A 23,596-nucleotide genomic window follows, 5' to 3' on the forward strand; every position below is an offset into this window, starting at 1 on the left:
AAAGTTAATTATGCAATTGAATATATATAAATGTATGGACCCGAGGTCATATTTAATGAATTCAAATACAACATGTAATTTTCCCCATTCATTCGTAAGGGGCGATTATGTCATGACCCAACTCGTGGATCGAGCGGGCACCCACACTAACCCTCCTGGTGGGAGAACCCTTCCCTTTACTTAACCGTTTTTAATTATCACATGCGGAAATTAAGTAATGAAAGCAATCTTAATATCATAAGTAAATGCTAATAAGTGCAGAAATACAAATAACTACCCAAGGCATCTGGTCTGAATAGTACAAGAGCTTCTAAGTATACAACTTTAATAAAAGTTACAACCACAACCTGAATACAACTTCTAGTTAGAATGAGAATTAAATAGAAAAGTCTAGACGAACTCCGTGAGATCCTTAAAGGCTAACTAGATCTCGCTCATATACCTGGAACAACTCTACACCCTGAACAGGGTGTAGCAAAAGTAGTATCCGCAGAACACTCGTATTGGTAAGCATCATAAGCCGACAACGATTAACTAACATATATAAAAGAAAGAAATCAACAAATAGGCAAGTAAACAATCAAATATGGTTACTAAGAAAATACAAGTCATCTCACAGTAATAGGAACCACAATAGATCTTCATAACCTCAAGTCAGAACCTAGGAGAAAGTCTCTTATCCTCGAGTCCATTAATCCCCAAGTATGTATTAACCAGGCACAGGGCAACTCAAGTCAATAATAAACCAAGGAATCAATGCTGAAACACACCATGCAATACAATAAATACAACAACTAGAATCAGAGATGTGAATGGATGTACTATGACTGCACGTGCGATGCAATGCACTGGCCAACTGTCTCATATCGTACACACTTGTTACGGATAGAATACCTCCACGTCTCGATAGTCATGACCCATGGGGGACCCGCCAAGTCCATGTACCAGTCACTCCGCACACAGCGTAGATGACTATCACCACAACACCAGCCACCAATCACTAGTCATTCCGCACACAGCCCAGAGATGGCTACTATATCAAATATGTCTTTAGTCACTCTACACACAGCACAGAGATGACTGTCCTTCCTTCACTTTCTCTATTGTAACCACTGTTGACACCTAATTTTTGACCTCCCATAATTTATTGTAATTACCCAGAGTCTTTGGATATCAAACGGAGCAAAATGTGTATTTTTACAAGTCAAAATGATTTTATAAAATTATTCCGATAATATTTTGCCTTCTTCATTTGGAAAAATGACTTCAATAATATTTTAAATCATTTAGAAATTAATTTACGCATTTTTATAATTAATATATAATATCAAGAGGATAATTTAAAACAATTAATTGTTAAAATTATCGAAAAATCAATTAGCAAGCATTCTACTCCATTTAATTCAGGAAGTCTGATTAATTAAATGAATTGATCATTTCACCCCTCAATTCTTTACTTTGCATAACCAATTTGCATTTATATTTTTCTAAATTAACCTTAATTTATTTGAAAATTATTTGCTATGTGATTAATTGTTGCTTCAATTGTTAGTTAATTATGGCCATTATTTATTGTTAGTTAATTATGGCCATGATTGAAACAACTAATTTCATGGTTTAAATCAATTAAGGCCATTTATGCAAAACTAGTTGTAATTTGGTTGATTAGATTAGATGTGGCCATAATTGAAATGACCAATTTCATGGTTTAAGTCAATTAAGGCCGTAATTGTAATTTAAGTCGATTTGTATAAATAATTATGCCCTAATTTAACTAAGCGGTTTAATTAGGCAAGTCTTGGTCATAATCAAGGTGTTTAATTAATAGACATTTGCAAGTGTGACCATTTTATTAAGAAATTGTGATTTCTTCCCCTGGTTATACACACATATATATGAATATGCATGTATACATGTGTATATCATGTATACAAAGGTTTAAATCCCCCTCCCCTTTTTAATCAGCCAGGTCCGGTCTAATAAGGACACGACCCGACCCATCTCAGCACTTAAGGGGGTGAATACCCCTTTTTCCTTCTCATTTGTTTCACTCAACAGAGCCAAACGACCATTTAGATGTAGCAAAGGGTTCCCATAGTGGAAACCCTAGCTGCCTCCTCTCTTCTTTCGCCTCTCTGACGTCACACGCCGGAAATGGCAAAGATAAGGGCCCGCATGGGTTCCTCTAGACTTGGTATAGCCGAGAATGGCAAGATCATTAAGTGCTCTGCTATTTCTCAACTAAATATGTCGATGTGTCACCCAAACGAGGTATTAATCCTCTTTCTTTTTTACTTTTCCCGCATTATAATGTTTAAAAGAGTACAAATCCTTAATGGATTTTGTCTTACCCTCTTTGAATCCTTAAATCCTATTAGTTCATGAAGAACCGAAGGGATTGACTCGATTTAGGTCAAATTTGACCCTTCGTTGCTTGTTTGTTTCCAATCGGAGCCGTTGAAAGTGGAAGCTAAGGGAGAAATTCCCACATTTTTGTAAAGTCCCGCATCGGTTTGGGGCTAGGTTTGAAATTTTGGGGGTTCTATATAAAGAACCCCATTTCTACTTTTTAAAAGGGGGAGACAGAATATCATTTGAATATTCACAAAAACTCAAAATACCTAGGGTTTTAGCAACTTTGCTTGAAACCTTTAATTTTTCGAGTTAGTTTAAGTTTTTTTTTTAAAGTTTTGTTTCTTGTTTTCTTAGTGTGTGGCTGAGTGTGGAGGAGCAAGGAGGCTGATCCAAGTCCATTCTCAACCAAGCTGCGCCAAAGAAAGGTAATCTTTCTTCCTTTAATTTATTTTGTTTAAGGTTTTATCTATTCTTAAGTGTTATAGTTAATTTCTGCTATGCTTAGTATGTGTTCTTTTAGTTAACTCTCTGTTGTTGTTAGTCTAGCATGATTAGGATATATTTGATTGCTTCTAGTTAATTATTGGTTAGTAGTAGTTCAGTATGATTTAGCATGTTGATTGTTTTCATTGTTTTAGGTTAATTACTTATAGATGGTAGTTTAGCATGACTTAGCAGGCTTTAATTGCACTGTGGGTTAATTGTTTGTTAATGGTAGCTCAGCATGATTAGTGTGTATTTGTTCACCGCTTAGTTAATGCTTTGCTAGTGATAGCTTAATATAGCATATGTTTCACTTATTGTGAAATCTTCTTGGTTTAATGAGATCAGTATTGCCTTTATTGATCAAATCATGCTGTTAGTGATATTCTAAATGGTTTAGTTTGTATCTTGTGTGATGTGCTATGGAAGTTCATTTAACCTTTTGTTTGCCTATTGGGTTTGCTATTACTGTGCCTTATGGATGTCAATTTGTTGCTTGAAGTTCACTATCAAACATAAGTTTACCATATCTTAAATACGTTTAAGAACCAGTTTATGTGTATCATTTGATTTTGAATGAAATGTCAACTTGTGTTTGTATTGTTTGAACCCTCTAGGTATGAGTTTACACCTAAATGGGTCTCAGTTGATTAAAGTGGCATGACTAATGACTTTCAATAACAAATTTGTCCATTTTAGCTTAATATGGTACCACTAAGGTCCCTATGCTGATTTATGGACCATTTCTGATAAGTGTTGGTATTAGTATGAGCTTGTCTGATTCACTTAGCCCTCCTAGCATGATAAGAGTAAGGCTCAGATGTTTTTTGATAAGTCTAAACAAGGTTAATGAGAGTCTGAACTTAACTTTGGTCACCTTTAGAAAGATAGTATCTCTGAATGAATGCCTTTTCTGCTTAAAATGATTTAGAAGACTATCATGTCACATTAGTCTAAAATTAAGGTTCATCCAACAACTAGAATGGTCTGATATGGAATATAGGACACAAACCTAAGAAGCCAACCTGGAATAGCCTAGACCTACCATTAATGTCTCATGAATGAGTCATATGGGAACCTGTTTAGGTCTGGAAAATGTTTGTAGGTATGTGGTTGCCCAGTTTAAGTATAATGCCTCTGTGTCTGTGGAATCTTGCCTATTCTTTCTAAATTTGAATCAAATATATGATTGTTGTGCTGATTGATATCAAACTCTACATGTTTTTTCACTAATATGCTCAATATATGTCTCCCTATCAATTTGTAGTAAGAGGTATTGCATAAATGAGGGTCTAAAGTGATGCTAAATAGCTAGTATGTGTGTCATGAGATCCTATATGATTGTATAAGTCCAAAATGGCCAGTTGAATATTGACATTCCTTTTCTTCTCTGCATCTGAGCATGTTTCCTTTTTTCTAAATGGTTGTATGCTGTCGTAGAGGCATAACATGAATTGGCAATGCATTGTTTCCCTTTTAAAGTATGGTCTGAACCTAGAAAAAATGTTGGTGTCCTGTTTGTTTGTTAGCCCTTTATGTAGAAGCTCATGCTTATTCTGATTTCCTATGGTTATGATAAGACTACAAATAAGGGATAAACTATCTAGTATGCATATCCATTTGTCAAATGATTTTGAATTTGTGTTTCTGCTCTCATGTCTGCCTGCATTCAGTTTGGCTTTGTCAAATGCTCATTGCTGCATCTTTGTGATCTTGTCGGTATGTCTAAGCCTTGTGTGTTGTTTAAATCTGTTTAAGTGACCCCCTCCCTTGCTTACTTATCTTGCTTGCTTGTATACGTAATATGGTGTTGGAAATACACCAGATATACCAGGCTTGTATACACTCTGGTGTATATAAAGAGGATATATCTGGTGTATCATGCGCCTGTATCTTACAAGACCTCTTTCTCCGTAATTTAAAATCAAGGCTTCGAGTATAACTTTCTTGTGTGCTTAGTCTATTTGGGCTTTGTTAATGGGCTGCCTGAACCTGCTTACTACCTGAGTTCATACATGTTTATTTCCTTGGGCCTTCAAGTGTCATGAAGGTTTTTGCTTAATCTTTTATAAGTGCATATATGTTTCTGTATACACCTGATATACATACGCTTAATTCGAATGTTTACTTGTTTAAGTTCTTGATAATAGAGTAAGTCAGTTTAGATTCTTTCTAACTTGCATATTCCTTTTTCCTCTTTGTTTGCATGGGACACCTCCTTTTGGGCCAATTTCTATTGCATAAAACCTGTTGGTCCTGTGGCCCAACCCCTTCCTTGATCGAGTCCGAATCTGAGTAACGGAAGCAAATATGTTAAAGGCCCACCTATGGGTAAAAATAGGAAACTGGTGGGCTTAGGTAAGCCCACTAGCCCAACTCTTCTTATATATATGTGTGTGTGTGTGTGTTTCTGTATATCATTGTATATAAGTTGTATATGTAAACAACACTTGTAAATATTGAAACCCTTTGTATGCTTAGAACCTAGGAAATACATTAGTATTATTAGGAAGTCGTTTAAATGATTTTGAAACCTACTTAACTCTAAGATATGCATGAAATCGGTATTCAACTGTTTCTTCAAGTATAAAACTGGTTCGGTAATATGGTTAAGACTAAATGATTTTTTTAGAAATGGAGCTAAGTTGTATTTTTTGGCCTTTTGCCCCTTTTACAAATGGAAACATAATGGATGAAGGATAAAATTAGCTTTGGGTCGTAAGCCCACTTCTGAACCACTTTATATAAACGATTTTGCCCGTTGGGCCGAGATGATAATTGTACTAGAATTTTAACCTCAAAATGATTAGGACACAAGGAACATTTGTAGAACTAAGACTGATAAAAAAATGGAAAAACAAGACATCAGAATTTTACCAAGTACAATGGACTCTTGCATAATTTGTTTTGACTTAGGTCATTTTTCAGAAAAAGATCAAAGTATTTTGGGCCAAAGTCCAACTTAAAGGGACAAAATCAAAGAGGAATATACTTGGACCAAATTTTGGGTTAAGACGGTTTTTGGATGTGGAATATGTTTGGCCTATATGAGCTTCAATGGGCTAAAATTGGACTTAATAAACTTTTCATTTTTTCTATTATATTTATATGCTATGAAGGGAGATATACTCCAACTATTTTCTTACATATACATAATAAAAACCTATAAGGACTAAATTCATATCATTAGGACCAAAATAGTATCGACTCTACTCGGGAGAAATCCCGAGTGTGTCTTGGTCCGGAAATGAAGTGAGTTGAACACTTACAAGGATTTTTTGAAACCAAAAACCCCTTTTCTAAGGGAACATTTTGCCAAAATTTTGAATTTATGATAAGTATGACATTTTGCAAGAAAGAAAACGTTTTAAGCATATAATCACACATTGAAGCTTGAAGGTCAACCGTATTCTACAGATCCTTATTACTAGGGTGCTTAAAACCTTTCCTAGGGGATCGTTAACCCTTACCTCGAACTCTGGTCCAAAAAGGATTTTTCTATTGCTTGATAAACCCTTTTACCCGGTTTTCCTAATTTCCCTTAATAAATTAGGTGGCGACTCTAAAAATACTAAAATCCAATTAGAGCACCAACAACCTCTTAGTAGCTTTTATGCACCCACGTAAAAGCGAATCGTAACAAACACATCACAGTGTCATGAGAAATGCAGGATGAAATGCATGTATGAATGTCCAATTCAATAATAATCATGAGGTGAATAAACATAACAACATCCGTAAATCAACTATCAATATGACCTAATTCCCAAATCAGTACAATGCCACGTCCGGAACAATTTCCCTTCGAACCACATAGGTAACACCAAATATATATGCAAGAGAGGCCATGCGAAATATGCACGAAGCAAACACCATAATAAGAAGCCTCGGATGTTTCACTTTCCCTCTTATCATTATTAATATCAAACCACAGTTCATATCAATGAATCATGTAAAATGTGTATGAATGATATGCATGTATCAATCTCAAGTGTAAATCATAATCAAATCTCAATCGTGCCACATATGGACACATATCACGATATCAATAGTGATTCAACAATATCAAGTGAAATCATATCAAGTCCCAATCACACACATATGGCAACAAGCCAAACCACAATAAATGAGGCGACAAGCCCACAAGTCATCAACAATACCAACCTAAAAATATCCATTCCAACTTCGTACCCGAAGGCTTAACATGCTTTCTCCGTCAATAACTAAATTCTACATTTGCTTCGCTAACTGAAGTCTAACCGAAAGGTAAGCTGTAACCTACCTCGATGCCGAACAGGTGCAACGAACTAGTCCAGTTGAGCCTTGTATTTCCTCTTCGGAGAGCCTCAGAATGATTAACGTTTATCAAATATGAATTCTAGTTAGAATACGAATCAAAGGATACCCATATTACCATAGTTTTACCCAAAACTCAAAAATGGACTCAAAATAGCCACAAGGGCGAAACTATAATTTCAATGAAAAATCGGGTTCAATATAGTCAAAATAGTACCCTACGAGTCTAACCGAGTCCAACGATACACATATTGCTATACTTTAATTCGAAACCCCAAAACGAACCTAAAAAGTAACCCCGAGCCCGCAAGGGCAAAACAGAAAATTTATTTCAAAATTAGTTTACCCATAGATTAATTAGTCTAGATCCAGAAAATCCATTCAAAAAGCCATCATCATGATCTTCAAAATCATGATTTACCATATTTACACTTTTGGGTTCAAAACCCCAATTTTTCCCAATCAAATTCGGATAAAATCGATAACCAACTAAAATAAAATTGAGGAAACATCAAAATAAAGGTTAGATACTTACCCCCGGGTTGTGACGAGAACAATGCCGTAAAAATCACCTCAAACGGAGCTCTAGAACTCAAATTATGATCAAAATACTAAATATTTCGGACTGGTCAATTTATACACTGTCCAGGCATTTTCCTTGTTTGCGACCACTACGACATATGTCGCGATCGCGAAGGCTTTTCTTTTTTTTCTTTTTTAAAAACACCAGAAAACCTGTAGTGAAATATTTTAGTAAAATGGTCATAGCTCTCTCATATGATGGCGAAACATGACGATTCTTGTTGCTATAGTTCCGAAATTACGATACGGATCTAACAGTTCAATCAAAACATAAATAAAAGGTTGTTTGCTCAATATGGTACCCTTTTTTCTCAAAACGACGTCGAAACCGAAAACAAACATCATAAAACCCAAACCCATCACAAACTCATCGGAATCCAACCAAAATTTGTGGACAAGTCCAAAATCATCATACGAACCAGATCGAACTCTCAAAATATCCAAACGGGACCGCCTTAACCCAATCTTGACCGAGGTCAACTCCAAACATCTCAAAAGCTAGTTTTTCAACCAACCACCTAAATCACTCCCGAACCTCTCGGGATCGAACCAACGAGTCGACTAAGTCATAAATCAAATTTCGAACCTAATGGAACAGTCAGAATTCAATTATAGGCACTTTTATCCAAAATTCAACTTTCGGTCGACCATTTTTCACTTTAAGTTTCTAATTCTCGTAAGTCACCATAAAACTCGCCTGATTACCTCGGGAATCATGCCATCCATCCCCGCGGGTCAAAATCGTACTAATAGGGCTTGAGGAAGGGTCAACGGGGTAAATGGGTCAAAAGTGCAATAACGGCCAAATGGATCATTACATCAGATACTAATTAAACAATCATTCGTCCTTGAACGAAGGAAGAGAGTACGGAGGTTGACGGTAACCAAGGAATCTTTAATATAACAACACAGAAGCCTTCACGGCACGAAGTTTTCCAAAAACATTGCCCACTCACCTTATCAGTCAAAACTTCCTCTAACTTAGCTAAAAGACCCAATTTCCATACTCGAATTTCTCTCACAACTGATCCCCAAATATAAGAACTGCTTTTGCTAGAATTCTCTGATTCGATATATACCTCTGAACGCGATTGATATGTCCCACAAACATTTCTCAAAACAACACAAACCTTTAGATATAGACACAATCATAGCCCACTCTGAACCAGTAAAATATTTTGATTTCGCTAACTTTTCTTTCACCCTCTTAAAGCCGTTCTTCACCCCATGATTTCTTAGAAACACATAAGCACAAGCCCGAAACCATGACTTAATCTTGCCAGAAAAGAATTCTTGCTTTATCGGAGCAACTCTAAGCAATTCCATCAAACTAATCTTACTCATAGCCGTCTTAGCTAGTTCCAAGTCGTCTTAAACCTTCAAATCACAATACAAGAAGTATACCACTGAATTCCTCGCCGAGTCAAGTCCGTAGGAAACCATCTGATCACTCTAAAGACCTCTCGCAACCATATTAACTCTTCAAATCATTAGCAAGTACTGACATAATCCATTACTTCTGTCTGAGTAGTTGCTCCCGATAAAATATCATCAAGTCCACTCGCAAACCCTGATAAAGCTCGATAAACCTGTCATACCTCAAATCTGAACTGAAACTCATCGAATCCGTGAAGGTGATTTTCTAGGAAACCCAAAAGTCCTTTTGGGAATATAAACATAGTCCATCAAGCTCTAATCGAACGATCCTGAACTAGAATGAATGCACAACCCCTAAATACCACCGATAGTCACTCAAATTGACTCCAACTTTCTAAAACCAATCACAGTCCTATCACACATCTGTGGCGGCCAATTCTAATCTTTTCCTCACGCATAATCAATCATGTCTGTCACCCTCGACTCCAAAAACTGAGTCCTATCCAAGTTGTCAACTTAGCACCGAAGAACTATACCTTATGATTACAATCTTCATGTTTTTTAACCTTTACCCGATACGCAAATCCAATACAATCCTGAACTTTTCTATGCAAAACCTGTAGCCTTATATAATACCCCACGGCATAACCAAACATACCAACTCAAAACTGAACCCTTATGTCTATTTTGCCATGTATGATCGCAACATAACTCTCAAATCAACTAGCTCTTGATTCCACGATATCCTTACCATTCCTCTAAACACGAAGACCCGGTGAATATACCCTTTATTGAAGGACCAGGGCACAACTGCCCAACATCTTAAGTCTCTACTTGTCACAAGTAACCTCGTTTTTCGATCTAGAACCTGCAATCAATTTCCCGAAAGAACCCACAAACCACTAGTTCTTACTCCATCACTACCATATAGCCCTTCGAACCCAACTTAACTTTTCAATGACCGAATACGAAATCTATTCTCGTATAGATTTCAATCTTATCATGACAAACACGTCAGATACCAATCATTTTTCCCTTCCTAAAAGTGGAAATTTATCTATCTAAATCCTCTTATTTACGCCTCTGTCCCATAACACAAAGTACTCTTACCAAAGTACCCTAAGAATTCTTACTTCGCTACACATTTCCCACAAAGTCATCCTTCATGTCCTTATACTCAACTTCTCTTCTTATTACACGCGGTCAATATCCTTTTGCCAAATCCGATGGTCCTTACCAAACTTACACTCATCCTCGCATATCAACATCTAACACACTGCCACTACTGAATCGTTGACCTGCCATTGGTACACTCATGCCAAACAAACCATCATAATACCTTGACAATGTTGAAACTTTTCCCAAACCAATCATACCTCGAACCATTCATTCGTGTTAAGCCATAAATACTTTCGAGCAACCCAACGCTGAAACATGGAGATCCTTTGAGCCTCTGTACTATATCTCCCATTTGTCAAGAAAATATCCACAATAAATGAGTCTTAACCAATATCCCACACAACTGAATCCTCAAGCCATAGCTAGAAACTAAACTTGGTCACGCGTCCTGATGTGCTGGGAAATTATGGCACATTTGGTACTCTTTTATGAGAAGTTTTATGTCACGACCCGAACCGATGAGCCGCAACAAGTGCCCGACCATTGCTGGCCAAGCACTCTTATGCTTACATTTACTTCTCACTGACTGTCCTGGGCCCATATACAATCTGTAACTGTGCCATACTGTCTCCTGAACAATCAACATGAAAGACACCGTACCGAAAACTCATGGCCAACGCATACATATAAACATAAACACTGAGAATAACAGCGTGAACCGATTTGGCCGCCACACATATATATTGTACAACAAAATACACGCCGACGAGGCTGCATAATATCATGGCTACATATCACTGTCTGCAGACCTCTATGGAGTACAAACTGTAGAAAGAACAGGACAAGGCCCTGCCGTACCTATATATGTACGTAATAAGATGGCATACCAAACGAACTGAAGCTCCGGATCAATGGAGCGTACCGACTGCCGCTGAGGAGAGGTCCTACTGCTGTGAATCGTCTGACTGGCTACCTGATCTTGCGGGCATGAACGCAGTGTCCACAAGAAGGGACGTCAGTACGAGCGATGTACTGAGTATGTAAGGCATAGGTAATAACATATTAAAGGATACAAAGCATGAATAGTAACAGGACGAAAATATAGTATATATCGAGAGATAAAAAGAGTAACCGTACATCTAAGTGCCTTTTAGGCGGGGTACCATGCATGCTTAGTGCCGCGAAACGTACTATATTGCTGTGAACCCGATCCATATACATATACTATATTGCTGCGGAACGTGCAGCCCGATCCTTTTATATACATATATACATATATCCATAGTAATGCTTTCTTTGGAAAATATTTTTTGTTCATATATACAGAAAATAGAACATATCATATTGCCGAGGAACGTCGGCTCCGATCCATTTAGCCACATATGTCCTGCGTCCGGGCATCCCGCGTCCGGGATGGTATCATGTCATATAATACCAACTGATCAGGTGGATACGCGTCTATAGCGCTCTGGCCCTCTTTCCCATATATATATATACATATATCATATAAGCAGCATGCATGAGAGCCCAAAGAAAGTCATGTATCTATCGGAGTGACGTAAGGTCGGTAACCTCCGATTATATTATGGAATAATCATGATCGTCATGTCTCACCTTGAAGGGACAATTATTATAAGGTGAGACTATCAATGAAAAACAACATCAAGAGAAAGCGTAGAATAAGATCGCAAATCTCGCAGGGTGTCACTTCATATGCTTTGAAGTCTTTAGAAAATAGTCATCATCCATGAATAAACTTGAGGAATCAAGAAATAGCTCAACATTCTTATATCGTCATTGAAATCATAACTTGGAACCTTTAAACATGAAATCGTTCTCATCATAGTCATCATAGAAAAATATTCTCCTCTCTGGCATCATTGTCATCATATGAAAACCTGCTCATCGTTGTTATCATAAGAGTTCACATAATCATAAACCTTTGGTTTGGAAAATACGGGCATTTAGAAAACATTTAGAAAACATGTATGGATTATTAGAAAAAGGAGCCATGCCTTTGAGTCAAGGACTTCCAAATTTGACACTAAGGATATTATGGAAACATTTATGGTATCACAATATAGGAGTCATGCCTTTGAAAGGAAGGGACAAGCCTTAACATACCTGTTCAACCTCCTATTGGCTACGCTTATGCGTCCGAGCTCGTAAGTCTACATTTAAGAGGATTTACACTAACATTAGACTCTTCATCGCACACTTGTACCAAGTTTCAAATTATACTATTCTATATTCTGCCGAAAATCGGGCAGCATTTCCCTTGTTTATATGCCTAGCCCGAATTCTCAATTTAACAACCAACAACAACAATAACAATACCAACATCAATAACACCATTTCCCATATCAAAGTATTCCATAGAATAGCCTGCATGGTGTACGTCCCATATTTCATCCGTAGAATCATTTTATAATAATTTTACAGCTCCTTCTCCGTAAATAAACCAAGATTAACGTTAATAGTAGGAGATTCATACCTTTCTCTCGATAATATTGTCATATCTTCACTTCTGCACCTTGAACTTAAGCCACAACATATTAATACACAATTTTGTGGTTACAACTATACGCCGTCTAGACTGGGATTTGGGAATTATGCCTGGTTTCGGGCTAAAAAGTTGATGATGGAAAGTTGGAGTGTTTTCTGGAATATTTGGGGGTTTTTGGAAATGTTTGGTGTGAAAATAGGGGGCCTCCCCCTCTTATAGAATGGTCCAGGTTCTACCTGGACCGACTTAAATTTCCTTCAGCGCGTTCGCGCTGACTTAGTTTTTTCTGACTACACCTTCATTCAGTAAAAAGATCATAACTATTGATCCCAATATTGTGTGAGGGTCCACGATCTATGGTTTGAAAGCTAATTCAATTATCTACAACTTTCATTCTTAGTATTTTTCCAAATTCCAAACTTATAATAGCGTTTTGGCCCCTCCAAGGCAGATCATCCGAATATGTTTCCTTAAATCGTCCTTTTGGAGGGCTTATGCCCATATTTGGCTTATGAGTCCTTCTTAGGACTTGCTCAACTTTCCTTCTACTACTCATATATCTCTTTATATGTCCTTTATAAAACTCTGACGTGTGGGCCCCACTTAGCCTACAGCAACAAGGGCTTTTCGTCAACTAACGTACTACCTGATTTACACCATATAGTCTCCATGTCATATGCATATTATTCTTGCACTCTTATAATATGACCTTCATCCTGAACCGGGGCCTCAAAATTGTTCAGCGCGTTTGCACCTCGTAGTGGCGCGTTCGCGCCGTGTCGTCCCTGGCCGCGCGTTCGCGCCACTCCCTGGAGCGTTCGCGCAGACCATTTTCCTGGTCTGCCAGCCCGACTTGTAACGTCCATATCTCCTTACCCCGATGTCTTATTAAGGAGCGGTTTATTGCGTTGGAAACTAGACTTCCCGAACTTCACTTTAGACTTTTGTTTCACTTTAAAACTCTTAATATACTAAAACATATTCTTCTTCCAGTTAGACCAAAATTTCCATACCAAACCTTGCCCAACTTTCCTTCAAAGCCTCGGAAGCTTAATCTCCTCAGTTCAATGGTTTTTCAATCCTCTTATAACTTGTTACGCGAACTCGGACTCTTGTAATCGTAGCACGAGCACCTCTGATCTTGCATCTTCTCGACAATAACTCCGATGTCTGCAATTGAATAGCTAATACCTAATGAATCTCAACGTACAGAAACTACGGGGTGTAACATTTTACTTATTTTTAGGCAAGTATGTGTTGTTTTGATATGTTTTTGACATGTTTCAGGTAAATCGGGAAGTTCGGGTTCAAGAAGTAGAAGTTACAGAAAAGTTACACTGAAGCTTGATTTTCACGGTCCGTAAAAAGTTGTATGGATTGTATTTCTGGTCGTACAAAAGGTGGCAACGTAACAGAATGTCATAGTGGATAGATGCTAAACCACAGACACTTATACAGACTGTACAATATTGTACGAGCCGTATAAGTAGATGCGACGATATTGGAAGATGCTTCACGGGCAGGATTGTACGAGCCGTATAACATTATACGAACCATGGAAGGCCAGCTCGTATTATTCTCTCTGAGACACATGGATGAAGGCCGTATAAGTCTCATACGGTCCGTGGAAAGTTGTACGGACCGTATAAGTACCGCCTGGGACTTAAGTGAAAATTCTGTAACTTTACGTTTTGAAACCTATAAATAGTCCATTGTAGGGTTTTAATTGGGATCAGTTATTATATTTTGACTTTTGGCTTAGAACATTAAATACTTTCTAGTTTTTGAAGGTTCAAACATCAATTCAAGTATTATCAATTCCTTTTTTCTTCCAAAGCAAGCAATTATGACTTCTTCAATTTCTTATTTCTTGTTATTTGTCATGAGTAGCTAAATTCCCTTACTAGGGTTGTGAACCCAATGATGGGTGTTTTGTGATTGGGTTGTGATTGATATACACATAATGGATTATTAGGGTTTATTTATTATTCATTCTTCATTCATAATTAATGGTTGTAAACATTGATTAAAGCCATAAACCTTGATTTATTTGAGAAAATAATTAGGGTTGGTAAGAATAAATAACAAGGACTCAAAGCTTTAAACTTTGTTTAATAAATTCACTTAGGAATAAGAAGAATTTACTTGGCATGATTAATCGTTCTTCATAGTTACTTTCTTAAATTTGGAAAAATCATAGAAAGAAATAATCTTTATTTATTGGGAAATAGTAGAGATTCATATAAAGATTAAGTGCATTCATATAATGATCCCTTAGAAGTATATCAAAATCAATACCCATGATCATACACTCTATCTAACGGGGACACAACCTTAGTTTCTTTTACCATAAATTTCCACCAAAGCAAGTAGATAGCAATTAGTCATAGAAAAACTAACTATTACCAAAATCATCGGATTAAGACATTAGACCTAAACTTAGCATCCTACGGCTTTAGTAACCTTTTCACGCCATATTCCCTGTGGGATTCAACCCCAACCTTGTTGGGTTACTATATTTTATAACTTCCGCGTTATACCAGTAATAGGTGTAATTTGAGCGTATCACGTCCAAATCAGGATGACACATCTCGTACCATACCACAAAACGACATAGATAAACCATTCGCATAAGAATTTTAAGGATGAGTTCCCACCTTCCGTGGGTGATTAAGACAGAAAATACAGATACCAATTGGAATCGATTAGATACCAATTCGAACGAAGAAGCATGAAAGGAATGGAAACAAATGAAAGTTTCCTAAATGTCCTATGTAACGACCCACCTGGTCGTTATTGGACCTTTCGTAGCCCGTATATGAAAAACCAAATGTATCATCATAAGATTAGTCCACGGGGGAGTTTAAGTGTAATATTTTATCGTAATTGAATTAGATGAGAGTTAAAGAGTTGTGGGCCAATGGAGGACGTCTTTGCAGTAGCGGGTGAACGACCGCCATAGGCGAGCGAGCTCGTAGTGGGGCAATAAACAAGCGACGGTATACGCTGACCAGTACCCGCATTTAATGACTTTATTTCAGGATTAACCCTTTTTGTCCACAAAACCCCTCTCCTAAGCCGTCATTAGGGTATTCCCAGAGTAAAACACCTGATGACTAGGGAAAAGTACCCTTTTAAACATTCTTCACGTAATCTTCCTTAAATATTTCTCTAACACGGCTTCGGGCGCAAAGACGGGATGGTGGATATTTCGTGAACGTTCGTGATAGCTGCTCGGCAACGAGGTAGGTTATGATTTACTTGAGTTAAACTTTGATTAGTAAATCATACATATGCTGTAGAATTGACAGGAGAAAGCATGATTAGGTCTTCGGACACGAACTTCAGATGGATATTGTTATTGATCTAGTTAGCATGGTGGGGTGTGTGCAATTATTGAGTTGGCCATAATAGAGTCTTGTTGTACCATGGGTGGGGGCGACCTGTTGATAAATTGTAGGTGTCCTCATTGAGTATTCATGTTGTCGTTATTCTACGTACTGAGCATGCGGGAATTCTCAATATATTCCTTCTTGTTGATTCGGAGCAATTCCTTACTCATGTTATTGATGAGTCGAGTTTGAATCTTGGTATGGTTGTTCCGTGATAACTTGTATTCTTATTGTATGTATCTTCGTGAAGTATCCACATTGTTAGGAGATTGATTTCTTAAGTCTTGTTATGACTTGTGACATGGTGACTTAGATTCTTGAGATTGATACATTGATTGTTAATGATCCTTATTGATTGTCAGAACGAAAATACATTGAGATGAGAAAGAACATATAATTATGAAAAGGCACATTTTATAGGAGATGAGGATGTAGCCTATTTATGGGCTCGAGATCTGAGGTCAGTTTCAGAGCGAGTGGTACATGGACACCATGGGTCCCCTGCAAGTCATGGCTACTTGGGCAAACATTACTATTTAGCATATGTGTACGAATATGATACTAACATTGATTGCATTGTACTTTCAGGTGTTCTTATTTTGTGACGATGACAAAGCTGATTCCGGTTAGATGACATACAGTCATGGTTCATTTTGGTAAGTTACAAGTGATTTCCTCATGATTGTGGAGATGAGGCGGTTACAAGTAACATCATAACCCGTTGATAAATAGAGTGGGGTAGGTTGAGTTGACCCTATTAGCGTGGCTAAGTGTTTGGGAGTATGTTGATTTTCTATCATTGACTGCATTGCTATAATTGTTCTTACTTGACACTTGATAAGTGGTTTGAGTCTGGTGTCCATTGCGGTTTGTGTGTTGATTGAGTCTAATCGTTAAATTACAAGTATGTTAAAGTAAGGAGAAGAAGTTAAGAATTAGTGTTCCCACTGGGTGTCGGTTGATAAGGAGGTTGAGGTCTATCTTTTATAAATTGTCGGGGTTTAATTGGTCTAGGAGTTTGTCTTGAATATAACTATTGTTGGTTGTTGGTCCTTATTTTCTAGTGTTGCATTGACATGGTAATGGGATACGAGTATCTTTATGTCAGAACTGTTTAAGTATAGGTCGGAATTAAAAAGGTGTTACGACTGTACCCATCTGTTTATTTTGTATCGTGTTACGTGAAATAATCTTAGTCGGCCTATCATGCTTACCAGTATGTGTGGTGTATCGATACTACTCTTGCAACATCCCTTTGAGTGTAGATGTGTTTTAGGTTGTTGCTTGAAGGTTTCATTAGTTGAAGTTGCGGATATCTTCCTATAGCTTATGTACATCTCATTCCGAAGGCCGAAACTATGTCTTTTAATTGTGTTATCTCTCAGTAATTTAGAAATTCTTATACCTGTCTAGACTAGATCCTTGGGAAAGTTGAATTGTTCTAAATAAATAAAGAATGTCATTGTAATGTTCATTTTATTTACTATTGTTGGTTACATTTGCTTTAAAAACAACATTACAAAGGGGTTTGGTTAGTAAGAGTTCGCCTATCAGGTAGCAATATGGTAGGCGCACGATCCGTAATTTGGGTCGTGACAGTTGGTATCAGAGGCCAAGGTTACCAGTCTCACGAGTACATCCGTAATTTGGGTCGTGACAGTTGGTATCAGAGGCCAAGGTTACCAGTCTCACGAGTACAAGAGCAATGTCTAGTAGAGTCTCGTGGAGTGGTACGATGATGTCCGTACCCATCCACGAGGTATAGTGCGTACTAGGAAACTTCCTTTCTTTCTTTCCCATCGTGCTATCTCAGTCAGTTTCATCTCTAAGCTGAATCCAATTGGTATCTAGATGATCCCAATTGATATCTCGACGAGTCCAATTGATATCTGGTCGATTCCAATTGGTATCTGGCGGTGCCATCCTAGCGATGATCTGTGAATTATGTGTGTGTTACGTTTGTATACAATGAGTTCCCTGTGTTGTACAATCCTGTTGGGCGATGAAAAATGCTCAACGACCCCGGATCATCGCCGCGGCCCCGGTGTCGCACCGGTTGTGGCGGAACAGTCCGCTACAGCGGACCTTTACGTTTCCAAAACTCTCACCATCGCGAATCTTTATTTGCCATAGCAGATCAGCTATAGCGGAATCCCACCGCTGTGGCGGTCAAAAATTTTCAGTGACCTGATCCCCTATTTCAAAATTTCTCAACCTGTGCAATTCATCCAAAACTCAAAGAAAAGCAAAAAATTCCAAACACAACGAATTTATAGAAGCACCTAGACCAACGAGGGCAAGGACCATTCAGTACCAAAAACATAGTTATCCAAAAACCAAAACGAAATAAACCATTGTCTTAAACGAAAGCCCTACAATGCAAGGGAAAGCATGCTAAATAAGAGGGTGAAGAACACTAGGTGTTACACCTCGGAAATTTCTTGTTAAGGTACAGTAAATAGACTAACGAAAGGCACGACGTATGCCATGTTTTGATAAATAAGAATAGCATTTGATGGTCCTAATTGAGATTTCAAAGACATTCGAAGTAAGAGAAGAAAGTTTGCCAAGAAAGGTAAGGTATATGTTATGTATCGGAAGAGATTTACGAGTAATAAGATAATAATGATTTAATAGTGCATTGGAGAAGAGTTATAACATCCCTTAGATTGTTAATGAAGTGTTAAACAAGTGCTAAGAAGGTTCCATAAGGATTTGAGATCAAAAGAAGTGACGAGAACAAGATCAGAGAAAAGATGAGTTGTACGGACGATTATACGGTCCGTATAATGTTATACGGTCCGTATATAATGGTCATGAGAATCGTCACGATGAAGGTCCCTCCACTTTGGTGATTATACGAGTCACTTATCACGGACCGTGCTATAATGTGCCCCATACAATGCCTGTAATCCCAAAATTGAGATGAAGATGAGGTGATTTCATGGTCACTTATACGGACCGTATAAGTGGGTACATGTATATCTTCCCGTCGGATCAGATTTTTAAGTCATTAAAAAGGGGACCAAGTTCAATAATTCATTTCATTTTCACACTCCCTCTCTCTAGAACACTCTAGAACTCTCTCCACTCTTCATCCACAAGAACCCAAGATAAATTGATGATCAAATTCATCAAAACAACAAAAATCAAGAGTGTGAAACACATTAAAGTTCATCCAAACTAAGAAATTCCAAGACAAGTGAACTAGGGTTTTGGTGCAAGAGAAGTATTTCCACTCAAGGCTTATTCCTACACTATCTAAGGTAAGTTTTATGGTGTTTTCATGTTGTTTAAGTTATTGAGAAGTTGAAATACTTGGATTGTAGAAGAATATAGAAAATGGGTCATGAATGTCGGAATAGTGTCATTTTTTAGAAGTAGTTTGGATTGAGCCATGATTATTGATATGTTGTGATTATAAGTATGTTGTGAATGACATTTAGAACATGGGATAAGTATTATGTGAGAAAATGCAATAATGAACTATGACCATGATTATGGAGGAATTGAAGGGAAATTGTGAAATGTGGATAATATGGATGAATGACGATTGTTGCCTATAATATTGTGAATGTTGTTATGGATATTGAGAGTCGATATGTAGCATGAGGAAAGTTGTATAAACAAAGAAAATGCTGCCCGATTTTCTCTAGCTTTAGTAAGCACGTTCTTATAATCGTTTAGCTAATGTTAATACGAATTCTCTTGAAGGTGGAAACGTGGGAATTGAAGGAGAGCGAGCAAGCGATAGAATAGTTAAACGAAAAAGTTATGTGAGGCTAGTCCTTTCATTCCAGGCATGAGTCTTATGGCATGATTTTCCCTCCTTCTCCTTGAATTTCCTACACTTCGAAAAACTAAGAGTCTATGTTCATGAATAGCCATATGAGATAAGAGATATATTATGAGCACGGTAATGATGATGATGAGCTTAAGTCTAAAGATTCTAGAGTTCATGATATGATGTTACTACAAAGCTAATAATGTTAACTATGATCTATTGATGTTGTTTATTGTATACACTCACCTTATTTGCTAATTCCTTCAAGGTGAAGCAGAATGTTTATGAATGCTCCATGTGTGGAATCGGGGGTTCACGACCTTATATGTCACCCGATAAAGTATAGTTGTCTTTGAATTTCTATACATGCATTATGGTGAGTCTATGATGATGATATTACACCACGCCTATATGGCCGGGCGGACAACGCTAAAGGCGGGGCGGCGTATACACCATGTCTAGATGGCATGGGCGAGACACCACTAGTGGGCGGCATGAGATGGTACCGGACGCGGAAGCACGGACGTGGGCTAATGATTATCACACAGTACCTATATGGTCGGGAAGCTTATACATATGCGTACGCCATGATATGATGATGATTATGAAGTTAGCCGGCATGCATTATTTCTTTTATAATTGACGGTCGATTCTGATTGCTCCTCCATTTGATGCTTCCTTGTTTCGTTACGCGCATTTATTGTATACTTTACATCTTTCGGTACTGATGTTCGTGCGCGTCCTTTTTATTTGGATGCGTGTTCATGCCCCGAGGTGAACGAGGAGGTGATCCGGATTTGTAGGTGCTATTGGGCGACTTGAGAGCACTCCGTTGTCCGAGGAGGTGCCATTGATTATTCTTTTGAGTATATATATATTTTGGGCATGACGGGGTCTGTCCCGTCCATATGTCTAGTATGCAATAGAGGCTCGTAGATACGTATGTGTGGGTAGTATGGTCTCACAGTTTCTCATCGTATGTATATATTATTTTGATAGCCGAAGGGCCTATGTATATAAAGGTAAATATGTTTCAAATGAAAGTAGTTTTTCTATGAATATGAGCATAAGAAATATGAATCCGCAGGATGAGTAATAGAATGAGTGGTGCTCGGTGGTTAGCCCGAGTACCGTCGTAACTGATCGGGTCGTGACACTAGGCCACTCTCTGGCCCCCGGTCGCCCAATTACCTCCGTGCACGAGCGACTGGAGTCATCACAGTTGAGCCCGGACTCGCTCAAGAAGGAAAACTGCTCGGCATCACGCTTAGTCACCTTGGGGAGCTTCCCACTTGGGTTCAAGGTCTTCAGTAGACTTTTGATGCCCTTCCACATCTTCACAAACAACTTGTCCTGGGCTTGCCTCTTCTTCTTCTTGTCCAAATCCTCCCGGAGCTCCACATGGGCCTGGGCCAGAGAACCATACTCGTCATGCAAGGTGTCCACGGACTTCCGTATCTTAGTCTACGTCTCTTTATACCCCTTCACATTGTCCTGGGTGAAATAACCAGCATCAGCACCAGCATCCAGCGGCACTAGACGAATCGAACTCCATGGAAGGTCGTGCAAACCCCACCACCATAATCCTCATAGCCGCCATCTCGGTCTCCGTCTCTCGAGAGCTCGGGGGGCGTGAAGGGCAAGCGTCGTCTCCTCGCCTTCCGGCCCTCGCTTTATCCTCGTCAACCGAGTCGACCTTTCTCTTCTTGTTGCGACTCCACAAACCTTTCACTCTCAACGGGTCAAATTTAACATTGCACTCAAGAATGTCAGGTCCGGAGCTCACCGGGCACTGCTTACCGGCCGTAGCGAGGTAATAAGGAGAGAAACATCAGCTCGGTGTCGCCATAACCATGAAACTTTCTGCTCCCGCCCTCGATCACCTGCTTACCCACATTTACGGGCACACCATCTAGCATGTAAGCAATCAAGAAAGCCCGGGGGTAGGTGACATCAGTAGTGTTACTCGAAAGCGAACCCTCGAGTGGGTTCGGCCACGCCCGGCGTCGGCCGGTGAAGTGGGTACTGCGATCCGTGCGGCTAGTAGCCCAAGTGACCTTATGCCTGTTGTTCTCTGTAACCAGCATAGATACCAGCCAAGGGCCATTAACGTTGTGGTCCACTGACAGCATCATCCTCCTGGAGGATTGGGCACCCACTAAACTTAGTTGATCGCCTCTTGCTTGGGCCTTGCTGGATGCCGAAGATCGTGATCTCTGGGTCAGGAGAGGACCAAACAACAATGGGGAGCATGGAATAAAACTCCCAAAACCAGTTAGTGTTCCAATTGCCGGGGTCCTAGACCAACCTGTTCCACCCAATCTCCTGTAAATGATTGTGGAGTGCGGGGCAAGATGCGTCCGCCCAGATCCGTAACTAAACCCTCAAGTACAACGATCACTTGCCGTGCCCGTATCGAGTCTTTGGTATTGAGGAATTTGTGAACTTGGCATAAACGGAAGCTGTTTGTTATTATTGTTGTCCGGCCATGATGTAGTAAGAATGTGTACCTATAAAAAGAGACCGCATCAGTTCAATGTTACACCGAGCTTAGTTAGCTATAAGGCATGTACAGCCCAAGGAAGACCAAAAAAACTCAACCTAGACGTGAAAACTACTAGTAACTAGGATTCTGCCCCTGAGCAGCCTTCACTGCAGTGGTCATATAACCACGGTAGCGAGGCCACGCCAGTGAAGGAGGGTCCGTTGCAGTGAAACCATCTCTCCCAGCGAGAAAACCCTGTTTCAGCAAAAATGGTGGCCTAAAATTTTGACCAAATTTCTACAGATTTTGATATAGATCGGGTAATATGTTTACATGCATGCCATTTACCCTATGAAACACCTTTTTAGCAGCAAATAGATTCGAAAATTTAAGCATTATCAAAAACACTTCTACCAAAATGCAACCACTACCCCAATAAGGTTTTGCCCCCATTTTTCAAGCACATCTTAAGTAATCAGTGATTCTAAGACTTTCTGAATGTCGAAATAACATGCCATAATTCGAAGTCTCCCTTCCCCAAGGAATAAAAAAAACCTTGTCCCAAAAACCCCAATATTTTTGCACCATCCGACAACTTAAGCATAAAAAATTTCTAAACAAGAGGATCTAACAATCTCATAGAGTAGTAGAAAAGTGTACATACCTTATGTTGGAAAAGGATTTGCAAGATTTTGCTCTAGAAATCTGACCTTTGACCTCTCCAAGTTCTCTTCCCTTTTCCTTTGTGTTTTTGAAGTGTGGGGGTGAATGAAGTGTGTGGAGAGTTTAAATAGGGAAGAGGGGGAAGATTAGGAGCCTAGGGGAGTGAATGAGGGGAGAAAAATTGTGGGTAATGGAGAGGGATTTTCGGTTAAGGGAGGGGTATGGAAGTGGGAAAGTGAAATATCACTTCCCCCTCTTTTAAATTCTATTCGCGCACCGCTAACGTGGCTATACGACAGATTGCGGTAGGCCTGGCCACATTCTTTGCGTGTGACTGCTATAGTGAGAAATCCAACCACTATAGCGGCCCGCGCATTTCTTCCATCCCCGAGTCACGACAACAACTCATGGTCCCGCCCTTTCCAGCCGTAGGGATTTTTTGATCGTGTATGAGTCCTAGGTCCCCAATTTTTTCGATTTTGAGGACTAAGGTTTTCAAAGTCCATACCTCATCCCCAATTGAAAAATTTTGTTCTAGACGCGTGTTCCATATA

The 23,596-nt window shown here is 38.8% G+C and overlaps 1 long non-coding RNA gene across 1 annotated transcript; it reads left to right on the forward strand.

Moving 5' to 3' along the window:
* The first annotated feature begins 2,055 nt into the window (after nt 1-2,055).
* Nucleotides 2,056-5,410, forward strand: LOC132069198 (uncharacterized). Its single transcript, XR_009417696.1, has 2 exons — nt 2,056-2,271; nt 2,710-5,410. It is a non-coding gene; the product is annotated as an uncharacterized LOC132069198 (long non-coding RNA).
* The last annotated feature ends 18,186 nt before the right edge of the window (nt 5,411-23,596 follow it).

The sequence above is a fragment of the Lycium ferocissimum genome, chromosome 9 (genome assembly GCF_029784015.1).
Source record: "Lycium ferocissimum isolate CSIRO_LF1 chromosome 9, AGI_CSIRO_Lferr_CH_V1, whole genome shotgun sequence".
Classification (NCBI taxonomy): domain Eukaryota; kingdom Viridiplantae; phylum Streptophyta; class Magnoliopsida; order Solanales; family Solanaceae; genus Lycium; species Lycium ferocissimum.